At 38.4% G+C, this 13,239-nt stretch overlaps 1 long non-coding RNA gene across 1 annotated transcript; it reads right to left on the reverse strand.

Annotated features, from left to right (window-relative positions):
- Window positions 1–269: 269 nt before the first annotated feature.
- Window positions 270–12,885, reverse strand: LOC136793423 (uncharacterized). The gene is made up of 3 exons (XR_010838661.1): window positions 12,840–12,885; window positions 11,801–11,847; window positions 270–783 (listed from the first exon to the last, which is right to left on the reverse strand). It is a non-coding gene; the product is annotated as an uncharacterized lncRNA (long non-coding RNA).
- Between the last annotated feature and the right edge of the window lie 354 nt (window positions 12,886–13,239).

Below are 13,239 nucleotides of genomic sequence, written 5' to 3' on the forward strand. Positions count from 1 at the left end.
GTGTGTTGACTTAAAAAAACTATATCCACAACGTGAGAGTTGCAAGTTAAGTTTTATTTGGAGCAAAATGAGGACTGCATCCCAGGAGACAGCATTTCCAATAGCTCTGAGAAACTGCTCCAAGAAGGCAAGGGGAGGAGCCAGGATGTATAAGAGTTTTGCAACAAAGGACAGGTAGTCCGGAATGTCAAAAGATTATTGTTCTCCTTGTGCCATGCGGCTGCAGGGAGATCAGCTAGGTGGTCTGTGACCACCTAGAGGGGTGGGATAGGGAGGGTGGGAGGGAGGGAAACGCAAGAGGGAAGAGATATGGGCACATATGTATATGTATAACTGATTCACTTTGTTGTAAAGCAGAAACTAACACACCATTGTAAAGCAATTATACTCCAATAAAGATGGTAAAAGAAAAAACAAAACAAGAGGATCCAACCATAAAATGGCAAGGAAGAAAAAAATATTATTGTTAATTAAAGAAAACCAGACACCTCAAATTAAGGAATTTAGCGCTTTTCTATGTATGGGAAGATGTAAGAGTCTGGGCTCACTGAAATCATTCTTTGATATGCACCTCAGCTATCTGGGGCCAGGGACACATCTTGAGTTTCCTCAGGGCTCACCACAGGGAGTGGCTGCAGTCTGATGGCTGCTAGAAGGCAGGTATTCTTTTCAGCCCTGAATTTCCTTGGCTCACTGGCTCACGTTGGAGGGCTGCAATAGTTGTTGACTGTGACATCCTTTGTTTGTTGACAATGGCAGGAAATATTCCATTTCTCAGTGTCCCTGGGGGAAAGAAGAACATCCTCTCTAATTTCAGGGTGAAAATTACTATATCAGGGAAAGCTTCAGGGTGTGAATTACTATATGAGTCTGCAGGTACTATATATAAGTGCTTGCACTATGTACCAAACTCCGTGCCAGATGTGCCACCAAATTCTGTCACTATCCTACCAGACTTGAAGTATAACTCATATGATGCCTGTTTAATTAGGAGCTATAACTCAGAAAGGTCAGATAACTAAGAGTTAAGGTGTGCCACACAGAACCAGGTCAGTCTACAGTTTTCTGTGCTACATGTTATAAATTATTGTTCATATGTTAATTTTTAAATTTGTCTCTACGGAAAGGCCCATACAGGAATATTCTGGTAAATATTTTAGTTATTGCTCATAAAGAGTAGATTCAATTCAGGAGTTAGTTAAGGAAAGTGGTAATGATCTTGTTTTATTGCTACACAGAAAGCAGTTATTTTTGTCACTATTATAGCATCTGTGGGCCAAGCCCAGTGTTAGGCACTCTCCCACTGTTATCCCAGTAAGCCTTCAGAGCATTCCTTCAGTGCAGTTATTCTCATTCTCATTTTACAGTGAGGAAATTATGATGCTGTTTAACTGCCTGCCCCATTGTAGTGGTATGCCGGAGCTGGCTCACACTGGCTTTTGAGAGCTGATTGTATGCATCCCTCCCTTGAAACTGGTTATGGTGGATTATTTCCACCACAGAAATCAGAAAACTCTACAAAATATGTACTCCCAGGCCTCTCCTTCTTCCCTTGATGGTTTTTAAACATTCATCAGCATACCACTGACCACGTTAAGTTCCAGTGTTGCAGGAAGGGGGACCTCTTCCAGGGACTGAGAGTGGGCTCTTGTCTAACACTTGGAAATGAATTGTCTGAGGAGACACACATGCTGACAAAGCAAGAGACTTTATTGGAAGGGGCACCCGGGCGGAGAGCAGCAGGGTAAGGGAACCCAGGAGAACTGCTCTGCCACGTGGCTCACAGTCTTGGGTTTTATGATAATGGGGTTAGTTTCCGGATTGTCTCTGGCCAATCATTGTGACTCAGGGTCCTTCCTGGTGGTGTGCGCAATCACCCAGCCAAGATGGATTCCAGCGAGAAGGATTCTGGGAGGATGGTAGGACAGATGGACTGGCATCTCCTCTCCTTTTCACCTTTCCCATATTCTTCTGGCTGGTGGTGGCTTATTAGTTCCATGTTCCTTACCAGGGTCTCCTGTCATAAAATTGCTCATGCAAATTGTTACTGTCTTTGCCTGGCCAGGGCAGGCAGTTTCAGTCAGTGTTTCCCCTAACACTAACTCTAGTTTTTTCAGCTACTAACTATATGACCTTGGATAAGTTGCTTATCCAGAGCTTCACTTTCCTTATATCTAAAATCAGTAATTAATTGTCTGTATTGTCTATGTTGTTTTGTGGATTTAACAGTTTGTAATCCCTTGGATTTGGGGGTAAATTAAGCCAGTTCCTGGAATATGGTTAACATCCTATAAATAATAGTGATTTTTCAACTTTCTCTAGAAAAATCTATCATCAAAAAGAGTTTGATAAAAGACTTTGTGCATTTAGTGGATATGGCATGCTAAAGCCAGGAGGAAGAGACTGTATTACAGCGGAGGAGCACCTGAAGCACTCATTTACCAAGTATCTGTCAGAACCACTTTCTTTAAAATGGATATTAATGGTATGCTACCTGCTAATCTCCTCCTTCCTGAGCCAAGGAAGTGCCCTTTTTCACAAAATATTAGAATGACTTGGGGCTGTCTGAATGATGACTGTTGAGTTAGAACAAAACAAAAATCAATTCATATTTTCTTATAGGAACAATTAATGATTTCAGACAAAATACTCCCAAAAGGATAGATCACAGTGTTATTTACCATAGCATTTTGTGTTGTTTTCAGTAGGACTTGGTCTCTGCCATACTTCCAGAAATGTAACTCTGTGGCCTAAGTCTTAATTACGTTATACACTGGACATTGCTTTAAGTAGCAAAAAATTAAGAATTTTTCCTCTTTTTTGAAATTTTTCTTATTTTCCATAAGTTTTATTTATTCGTTTAAGGATTTGGAAATAAATTTTAGTTTTTAAATAAATAAATGTATAAGTATTCAGTAGGCATCTCTGATGTATCTAGATATATTCAAATAGAATAACTAGGATGTATATACAACACATACACACATATAAACTGATACATAAACTGAACTCTATTAGATGTTTTGCTAGCAAAGGAGTTTTATTAAAACCTTTGTAATGAATGAATTTATTACAGCATTCATCATAACTATAAAAACTGAAAACAAAAACTACTTACTGCCTACAAATTACAGACCTTTATATTTTTTAATGTGCAAATACACACATAGTTATATACAAAGTATGTTGGAATTTTTAAAAATGTTCCAAAAACCAGAGCTGCTAATATCATGGTCTTAACCTGCTGTGGCAAACTCTTGTCTAATAATATCTCCATTCCCCACAAGATCCTGGCAGTAGATAAGAGCATCCACATTTTACAAAACTGAGCTTCAGAGATGTTCAGTGACTTGTCCTCAGTGACATAGTATCCTCAACTGGAAAAAAATGCACAACCTAAAAGTTGAGAATTATGTTTTATTCAGCAGACATGCTGAGGACTTAAGCCTGAGAGACAGTCTCTTAGATAGCTCTGAGGGACTATTCCAAAGAGGTAAGGGAAGAGCCAGGATATATATAGGAGTTTTTGCAAACCAAACCAAACCAAAACAAAAACAAACAAACAATAAAAAAACAGGTAGTCGGAACATCAAAGGATTACTGTTAATTAAAGAAAACCCAGATATCTCAAGTTAATGAATTTAGCACTTTTCTATGTTTGGGAAAATCCAAGAGTCTGGGCTCACTGAAATAATTCCCTTGATATGCACCTTAGCTATCTAGGGCCAATATCCTGTTTTCTACATCCTGAATGCCCTCAGGGTGCACCATGGGGAGGGGGGGTACAGTGGCTGATGGCTTAATGGCCACAACATCCTTTGTTTACTGATCTGGCAGGTGACATTCTTTATCCACAGTATAATCTCACTAAATCCAAAGACTACCCTAGCTGTTCTGACACATAGTCCTGACCCAAGTCAGCCTTTTCCCAGGATCTATGACTCCCCTAGAAGATTCTAGTATGAAGATAATTCTGAAAAGTGACGATTTACTAGTCTTAACTGTCACCCCGCTCTGAGTTTGACTAAAGAATAAGGACACAGGTTCTTTCCATGGTCCACTCACTCAGAGTTTGCTTCATCTTCACCAGGTTTGGAAGCTGTGGCTTGGACCATGATTATATGAGTCTAAGGAAACTGGACACGTCCTGGGTCAGTCCTGTGGTTGCTCTAGGGTCTGCTCCAGGGAACCACACTGCCCTCTACCAAGGGGATAGAGACACCTTTATCAAACACATGTTCCTACTCTAGAATCCAGAAGTCCTCATAAACTCTTTCTTTGGGGCACAAACAACTAGAGGTAACACCCTGGGCTCTGACATTTTCAATCTGTGTGACCTTTAACGAGACATTCAATCACTCTGAGCCTATTTCCTCATCTGTCGTGTGTGGGGGGGGCAACAACTGCCTTGCAGATTGGCTCTGAAGATTTCATGGAGTAATATACATTAAACGGTGGAGGAAGGGTGCCAATAAGCAACATAGTTCCCTTCCCTCTTCCTCTTACTACATATTCTATCCCTTGGCTTTAGCTACCAGATCCAGATTCATTATTCCTTGAATCCTATCTCACCTCAAATCACTGCTGCCTCAAGTTTACTTGATCTGGCTACTCAGCTTCTGAAACAGAAGAAAGATTTTTGTTAACCCAAAGGCAAAGTTCCTGGTCACAGCTTCAATTTGGAAGGTAATTTCCTAATTATATGGTTCCCCATAATTTACCATATCTCGCTCTAGTTAAAACTTATGGACATTTACTGGGTGCCCACCATGAGCCCTCCCTTATCTCCTACATCTCCTGCATATCAGCAGCTCACTCTCCCTTCCTCCCTCCACAGCAGCCTCTAGATCCTCCAGACTCCATCTCCTCCCCCAGTCCTTTGCACAAGGAGGACAATTTCTATCTCTCCTTCAGGCCCCTATCTGCATTCTCACTCCAAGAAACTCAATCACAAACAGCCCTCCTCAGATGCTCACCCCTTAATAGTTCTCAGGAAGGTGTAGACAACAATTATTTTATGTTCTCAGAAATACTTTAAAATATTCATTTTCCTCTGTTCTAGCAAGACTCAGTGTTGAATGTACAGGCAGTGGGCCACAGGATCTGGGGAGTGGCTTATGGGATGAGGAGCTGCTGAAAGTGTGAAGAGGAGCTGGCCTGAAAACCAGGGAAGTCTGTATCAGTGAGAAAAAGAGGAAAGGATTCAGGGGGAAGTACTTGGGAATAATAAAGTTAGTGACAGTGCACTCCATGTGGGCATTAGCATCTAAAAACCTTGAGTTAGAGTTCAGGTTCTCCCTTATCCTAGCTCTGTGACCTTGGGCTGTTGCCTAACTTCCCTGGGTCTTAATCTCATCTGTGGTTATGGGAAGAATATTTTTCTAGAAGAGCTATTATGAGTATTGAAAGAGAGAATATATAAAAGTAGTATAATGTACATACTAGCTTACTATTACTTGTACTGAATCTTAATTTCATTTTAAGATATTTCATAACATTATTTTGTGTTCTTAATTTTTAGAGTTATGTTTCACTTTAAAAGATACTTTTTTATTTCCAAAAATGAAAACATTTTAATAAAAGTACAGATTGTGCACAGATAAAGCAAAAACCGTTAAGACTGACACTTGAATGATTGAGATCAAGGAAAAACTGCAGTAAATCATTACATGTACTATAAATACTAGCTTCTGTGTGGAATACCAAAGATAATGAGTCAGATTTCTTTGCTCACAAAAACTCAGCTGATTAGAAAGAATAATTTGCTTGGTACCTGTATGCAAGAGCAAAATATGTGGTGCCTACATCAATAATATCTTCTGTACTATGTCCACACTGGGCGAATGATTTTCTTATCAATGTTACTCAAAAAAGGATAACTAATTCAAAATGTAGTGGTGCTGGGCTTCCCTGGTGGCACAGTGGTTGAGAATCCGCCTGCCGATGCAGGAGACACGGGTTCGTGCCCCGGTCCGGGAAGATCCCACGTGCCGCGGAGCAACTAAGCCCGTGAGCTATGGCCGCTGAGCCTGTGCGTCCGGAGCCTGTGCTCCGCAACGGGAGAGGCCACAACAGTGAGAGGCCCGCATACCGCAAAAAAAAAAAAAAAAAAATGTAGTGGTGCTTAACAGAATTTAGACAGTGAACTGGATGCTGGATTTACAAAGACCAACAAAATCTTGCCCTTACCCTCAAGGATCTCATAATCTAGTGGGGGAAACAAAGCCCTTCATTCAATGGATGAATATTTATTGAGTGAACACAAATGTCAGGAACTGTTCTATAATCAGTATCACACAGCTAGCTAGTGGCAAAGTCAATTTTCAATTCTGGGTCTCCTGACTCCAACCTGCAGTATGTTTTCATTTCTGAGCCAGGCCTTTAACTGCCCCTTTCCAAAATAACAATTGTTTCTTTTTTTTTTAATATCTTTATTGGAGTAAAATTGCTTTACAATGGTGTGTTAGTTTCTGCTTTATAACAAAGTGTATCAGTTATACATATACATATGTCCCCATATCTCTTCCCTCTTGCGTCTCCCTCCCCCCCAACCCATCTAGGTGGTCACAAACCACTAAGCTGATCTCCCTGTGCTATGCGGCTGCTTCCCACTAGCTATCAATTTTACGTTTGGTTGTGTATATGTGTCCATGCCACCCTCTCACTTTGTCACAGCTTACCCTTCCCCCTCCCCGTATCCTCAAGTCCATTCTCTAGTAGGTCTGCATCTTTAGTCCCATCTTGCCCCTAGGTTCTTCATGACTATTTTTTTTTTTAGATTCCATATATATGTGTTAGCATACGGTATCTGTTTTTCTCTTTCTGACTTACTTCACTCTGTGAGATAGACTCTACGTCCATCCACCTTACTACAAATAACTCAATTTCATTTCTTTTTATGGCTGAGTAATGGGCAGAAGACCTAAATAGAAGACATTTCCCCAAAGAAGATATATAGATTGCCAACAAACACATGAAAAAATGCTCAACATCATTAATCATTAGAGAAATGCAAATCAAAACTACAATGAGATATCATCTCACACCCGTCAGAATGGCCATCATCAAAAAATCTAGAAACAATAAATGCTGGAGAGGGTGTGGAGAAAAGGGAGTCCTCTTGCACTGTTGGTGGGAATGTAAATTGATACAGCCATTATGGAGAACAGTATGGAGGTTCCTCAAAACACTAAAAACAGAACTACCATATGACCCAGCAATCCCACTACCGGGCATATACCCCGAGAAAACCATAATTCAAAAATAGTCATGTACCAAAATGTTCATTGCAGCTCTATTTACAATAGCCAGGACATGGAAGCGACCTAAGTGTCCATCAACAGATGAATGGATAAAGAAGATGTGGCACATATATACAATAGAACAATTGTTTCTGAAGTACTGTTCTCCTAGCATTGGGCCCTACTGAGATGGCAGAGACAAAGAGGCAACTGTAGCTTCACAGCCCTTTATACTGGGTAAAACCCACCTTCCACAGAAGGGCCCAATACTATGGCTCTCACTTTCCAAGCTCTCCACTCATTCCTAATGTAAACAAAAAGAACAAAGAGTGTTGCTCATCATCTAGTTATGCAAAGTGTTAAGTTGCAACACACTGCAGTAGCCCACTGACAGTGTGCCCTAAGGGAACTCGGGATGCGGTGGAGTGGGGGGAGGATGGAACATTCTGTGCTTTGGATACGTGGGCCCCTAGATAGTTAACATACATATCTAAGGAAGAATTTCAATGACCCCTGCTCCTTGCATCTTCCCATACATAGAAAAGCACTAGAATCATTAACTTGAAGTATATGTTCTATGTAGTTAGCAGTCATTTTTTACCAAGATGTATGCTTGATTACATTTCCCAGCCAAAAATATTTGTATGTATCCTGGCTCCTCCCCAACCTCTTCAGAGCAGTTCCTCAGAGCTATCTGAGAGGCTGTCTCCTGGGCTATAGTCCTCAGTAAATCCCAGAATAAAACTTAACTCACAACTTTTACATTGTGCAATTTTCTTTAAGATGATACTAACACAAAGCACATTTCTTATCTGTGCTCTGACTGAGAGTGATCTGGTTCTTTACGGGGAAGCTAAGCCTTGCTGTATGCCTGGATTTTCCAGACATGAATCCTATTGGGAACAGGATGACTGTCTCATTGGGAATTATACCTGCTACTACATATGAAATAAATGTTGCCATAACTAGTGGAAAGAGGATCAGCTTTAGTGTCAAAATACTTAGTGTAAGTCCCAGCTTTAGCACTATTTAGTTATTTATCCTCAGCAACACTGAGAAAACCACACTGAGAAAAAAATTATGTATATATTATATATATACATATATAATATATTGTAATTCTATATTATATATATATATATATATATAAATTTGCATGGCACAGAGTAGATCATCAAGAAAGGTTATGATTTATTAATCTGTTTATGTTTCTCCCCCAACTAGACTCTTAACAGCTTGACAGAAGGATTTCTATATGATTCATCTCTGCACCTCCATACCTAGCACAGAACCTAACATACTTGGTGTCAGTGTATTCTAGTTGATCAAATACATTCTTGGTCTCTTCCTCTGCAAGATAATGTGATTCCATTTGAAAGTGTATCCAATACTTCTATGAAAACTACTAACCCACCAAACAGAAAATTCAAATTTTCCTGTATTATGACTTTTAACTTGGTTATTTTTACTTGAGGCTTTGATTTGGATGTTTCTTGATGTGGACCAGATTTGTTTCTTCACATTCTATACTAGGCTGGGTGATAAACATGCCCAACAGTTAAGGTACAATAAAGGCAACTCGACAATATCATCATTACCCAAAATGTCACGGAATCCCTTGTGAAGGTGAAGATTTTTATCAAAATGGTTGCATGGGGTGATGGCAAAGTAGACTATCCTCTTTTCTGAGTGACTACATGAAGTTTTATGCATGTTGAGGGAACTGAGGCTCCAACTTTTTAAACAGTTTATCCAAGGTTACACAGCTATTAACTGCTGGGAATGTAACTGGAATGCAGATATGTATTATGATAAAACTCAAGATTATTCATTATATCCTGCAGAAGAAGAAAAAACCCAACACAGCCAACACCATCCAAGGAACTAGTGTTTTAAGCAGATGAGGAACTTATTCACGTTGTAAACTCTATACACCAACAAAACTGACATAACCAAGAAAACAGTACTCAGTGAAATAATTCTTTAGATAAGTCATGGTGGTGGTGTGAGGAGCACAGACTAGGGAGCACAGGATAGGGAGCCAGAAAAACTTGAATTCAAATCCCAACTCCACTCTAATCTTTGGTCTCCTTTAATATAATTAGCATCAATAGAAAAATGTTATGAGAATTAAACATGAAGTGCTTAGCACAGGACCTGGCACATAGATTGTTCTAAACCAATGTTGGATGACTTAAACCCTTCCCTTTCCTTCTACTTAGGCAATGTTAAGCGTTTACCCACTTGACCATAGATTTAATTTCTACTACAAAAGCAAGTTTTGTGTTATTTCTGTCTCTCTCCCTTGTGGTGAAGCTAAAAGATGGGAGTTAAAGTTCAAAGCAGTTAGCAAATAATATTTAAGCAACATTAGCAAATTATTTAATAATTATTGCAAATTCAGACATTGGAATGCCAAGCTTTTGAAAATGATTTTACTCTTCTTAAATTATGCATTCTTTCAATGTTATTCTAATAGGTGAATATTAACATGGTTATGCTGAGTTCTGCAAATAAAATTCCATTGACACTTTGATTGGGATTGTATTAAACCTGTAAGTTATGGCCCTTGCGCTCTAGAAATAAAGTTTTGTCTACCATCATCATTAGGGGACTACCTATCCCATAACTCCCCTCCTGCGTTAGCATGCTTTTCTCCTCTTTCCTCTTCCCTTTGACACAGGTCTTTGGAAAGATTGGAAGGGCATAATGCGTTGTGGAAGTGTTGAATTATTCAATTATAATGAACTATACAAAAGGACACATAGATGAGACATGGGAATCCTGCCTAATGATTACGAGGGATCCCTGTGACACGGCTAGAATCTGGGGACTTTATAATCTGAGAGGGGCATTGTGATTGTTTCCTTATCACCCCAGCCACAACCTCAATCATCTCCAGCTCTGCAAAACTGTCTTTCCATTTATCATTCAAACCTTCTTTCAAAACTCTCAATTTTATCATATCTTTTAAACTAACTGTTGTGAGTGTCATCATTTCTCTCATTATGTTTTGTATGTGGTTCTTGCTGATACACGTAAAAGTTATTGATATCTTAGTCACTGTTTATTCTAGCTTTTATAGAATTAATGTATAGCAAGGCATTTTATGTTGTTTCTAATGTGTTTTCCAAGAATAAACTGCTTTCATCTTCAAGCAATGATTATTTTTTCTCCGTCCTGAAAGTTATAGGCCTTATTTCTTTTTAACATATTTTTATGGTGGAGAGAATTTCTAAAGCAGTATTAGGTAGTAGGGATAATGAGCATATTTGTCTTGGTCCTAATTTTAATGGAATTTCCTCCAGTGGTACAAAATCATTTTGTGTCTTTTTACAGAAAGAAAAACCAAAACCTCACATCAATATAGCCTACTACATATCTGCTTTTAAAATATACATTTAAAAAAATGGGAATAGGTGTTTAATTATTATTGAGTACCTTTGGAAAATCTATTGAGTGTATAAAATAATTTATATCTGTATAATACAGTCTTCAAATCCAGGTGCACAGTAAATATTTAAGCTTGTTCAAATCACCTTTTATTCTCACTCCATTTAATATTTGTCCTTATATAGGACCCATATCTCTTTTATATTATTCTTAAGATATTTTGTTTTTATTACTAGTGTCAATAAGTCATTATTTATGGTATATTGAGAAATACCAATCTGGGAGTTGTGCATATAGATGATTTACCAAGCACTTTGACGAAGAGACTTACTTTCACCATTAACTCTCTTTGTTTTTCTAGATATACAATCAAATTGCTTATAAATAAGGAATTGTTTAACCAGTGTTATGCTTGTTAGTTTACATTTTAATTTTGTAGGGGACCCTATACAGACTGTTTACTTTTCCCCCAAATCTCCACTGTTTATGTTTTACTTTAAAAATTATGTTTTTAATAGAAAAATGAACTAAAATACCCAAGATAAAAACTATATATTGTATATTTGCTAAAAATGTAAACTATAAAAATATTTACCCATTATAAATAAACGGAAAAATGACTGAACAGGAAATATGTGAAATGTTATGAGTGGTTGCTTTTTTTCCCCCATTTCTAAATATATTAATGACTTTCCATTCTCACAACTAAAAATACTACTAAAATAACAATACTAAAGTCAGTCAAAAAAAAGTATCTTTTGCAACTCAATAATCTGGCAGGCTGAAACAGAAAAAAAGCTAACATGTAATGTTTTAGACTACACATATCAATCACGTTAACAGACTATATTTCCAGTGATCTTTGTTTGAAGAGGAATTAGACCTTGGTCCATTCTAGATAGTTATAATGAACCTCCATCAAGCTCCAGCCAGTGAAATTTCAAGCTTTTACTTGTATGAAAAGCGGTATGTGATGAGCAGCAAATGAAATCTAGAACAGGAACAGGAATGTGACAAAGTCTTTATTTCTATACGTTACCTCCATCCCTTAAAATGGACTTCAGCTGTGATCGTTTTTCTCTGAACCCTCCATATATCACTTGAAATGTGTGATGGAGAAAACACAAAATCTGGAAGAGCATATATGGATTGAAATATGTACTTACCCATTTCTTAACCTCGGAGCAGTGCCCTGCTGCCTCATTTTCTTCATCTGTAAAATGGGGCCAATAATAATTATTAGAGCAACAATGTAATTAGGACCTAGGGAACATGCATGTTTATCAATACTACCCTTGACTATTCTTGAATAGAAGGAAAATATCTAGTGACACAAAACACCCATATTTGGCAAGGACATCATTTTCATATTTATAAACGAACAAGAGAGTATCTGGAAATTCACACATAAAGGACAAACCCATCCATTATTATGATCTCTCAAAGAAATACCCGTAAATAAAACCACCATCTTCTTTTTGCCTGATTGCTCCAATGATACCTTCCCTCTAGAGAGTTAAAAGGTGGAAGAAGTGAGCATACAGAGCATAAGTGGATGGATTTATCTTAGGTGGGAGAAAGAACATCTATTCCACTGTACTTGAAAGGAAGGGAAGATGGATGCTATGATCAATTTCAAAAATGGAATTCTCTACCCCTCCCTGGGTTACATCCCTTTCCAATGTGACTCTGAAGCTCCTCACATCAAGAGGTGCAGTCTATTTCTCTACAGCTTGAATTGGGGCTAGCCTTGTGACTTGGTCTGACTAATAAAGCACTGAATAAATCGTACTACTGTGTTCATTCTGAGTATAGGCCTAAAGAAGCCTTGAGTACTTCTGCTCTCACTCTTGGAACCCTGATCAGTTTCCAGGTGAATAATCCTGGGCCAGTTGGCTGAAGGATGAAAGATCACATGTAGCAGAGGCAGACAACCCATCCCTTCTGGGGCCATCTTAAAAAATCCAGTCCCTGGTTTATCTGTCAGTTCACCAGAGGAATATGAATGGGTCCAACTGAGACCAGAAGAACTGATTATTTGAGCTAAGCTTTAATTGCTCACCCAGAGTAAGAAGAGCTAAATAAATGGGTATCATTTTAAGCCACTAAGTATAGGGGTTATTTGTTGTACAGCAATAACAAACTGATACAAGAGTGAATGTGGCAAAGTTTTTAGGTTTGGTTGTGAGAAAATGAGAATTCTACCTGATAGAGTGAAAATTCTGGTTATGGTGGCTTGAAGAGTTTGGCTAATCCTCTTTGCCAAAATCAAGTATAAAACTGGAAAAAAATATCAAAAGTAATGTAGTAAGTTCCAGACAATTAGCTTTGCTGATTGTAATATAACTGCCTGACATTAAGCTTTTGATTGCTGAAGCATCTATTTCCAACATCCATCTCCAACAAGCACATTGCCCAATACACAACTAGATAAGGAGCCAGGCCACCTCACCCATTTTAGAAATCCCTGGTTGACCTAGATTACCATTTGAGTGATCCTGCTTTTCCCTTCCCATGCTTTAATACCCGCTCTCCTCTTTAAAATTCACCAATAAAGAGTGAACCCACAAAACCCTAGGTGCCGCACCCTCAACCCCAAATAAAA

The sequence above is a fragment of the Kogia breviceps genome, chromosome X (assembly GCF_026419965.1).
Source record: "Kogia breviceps isolate mKogBre1 chromosome X, mKogBre1 haplotype 1, whole genome shotgun sequence".
NCBI lineage: Eukaryota > Metazoa > Chordata > Mammalia > Artiodactyla > Physeteridae > Kogia > Kogia breviceps.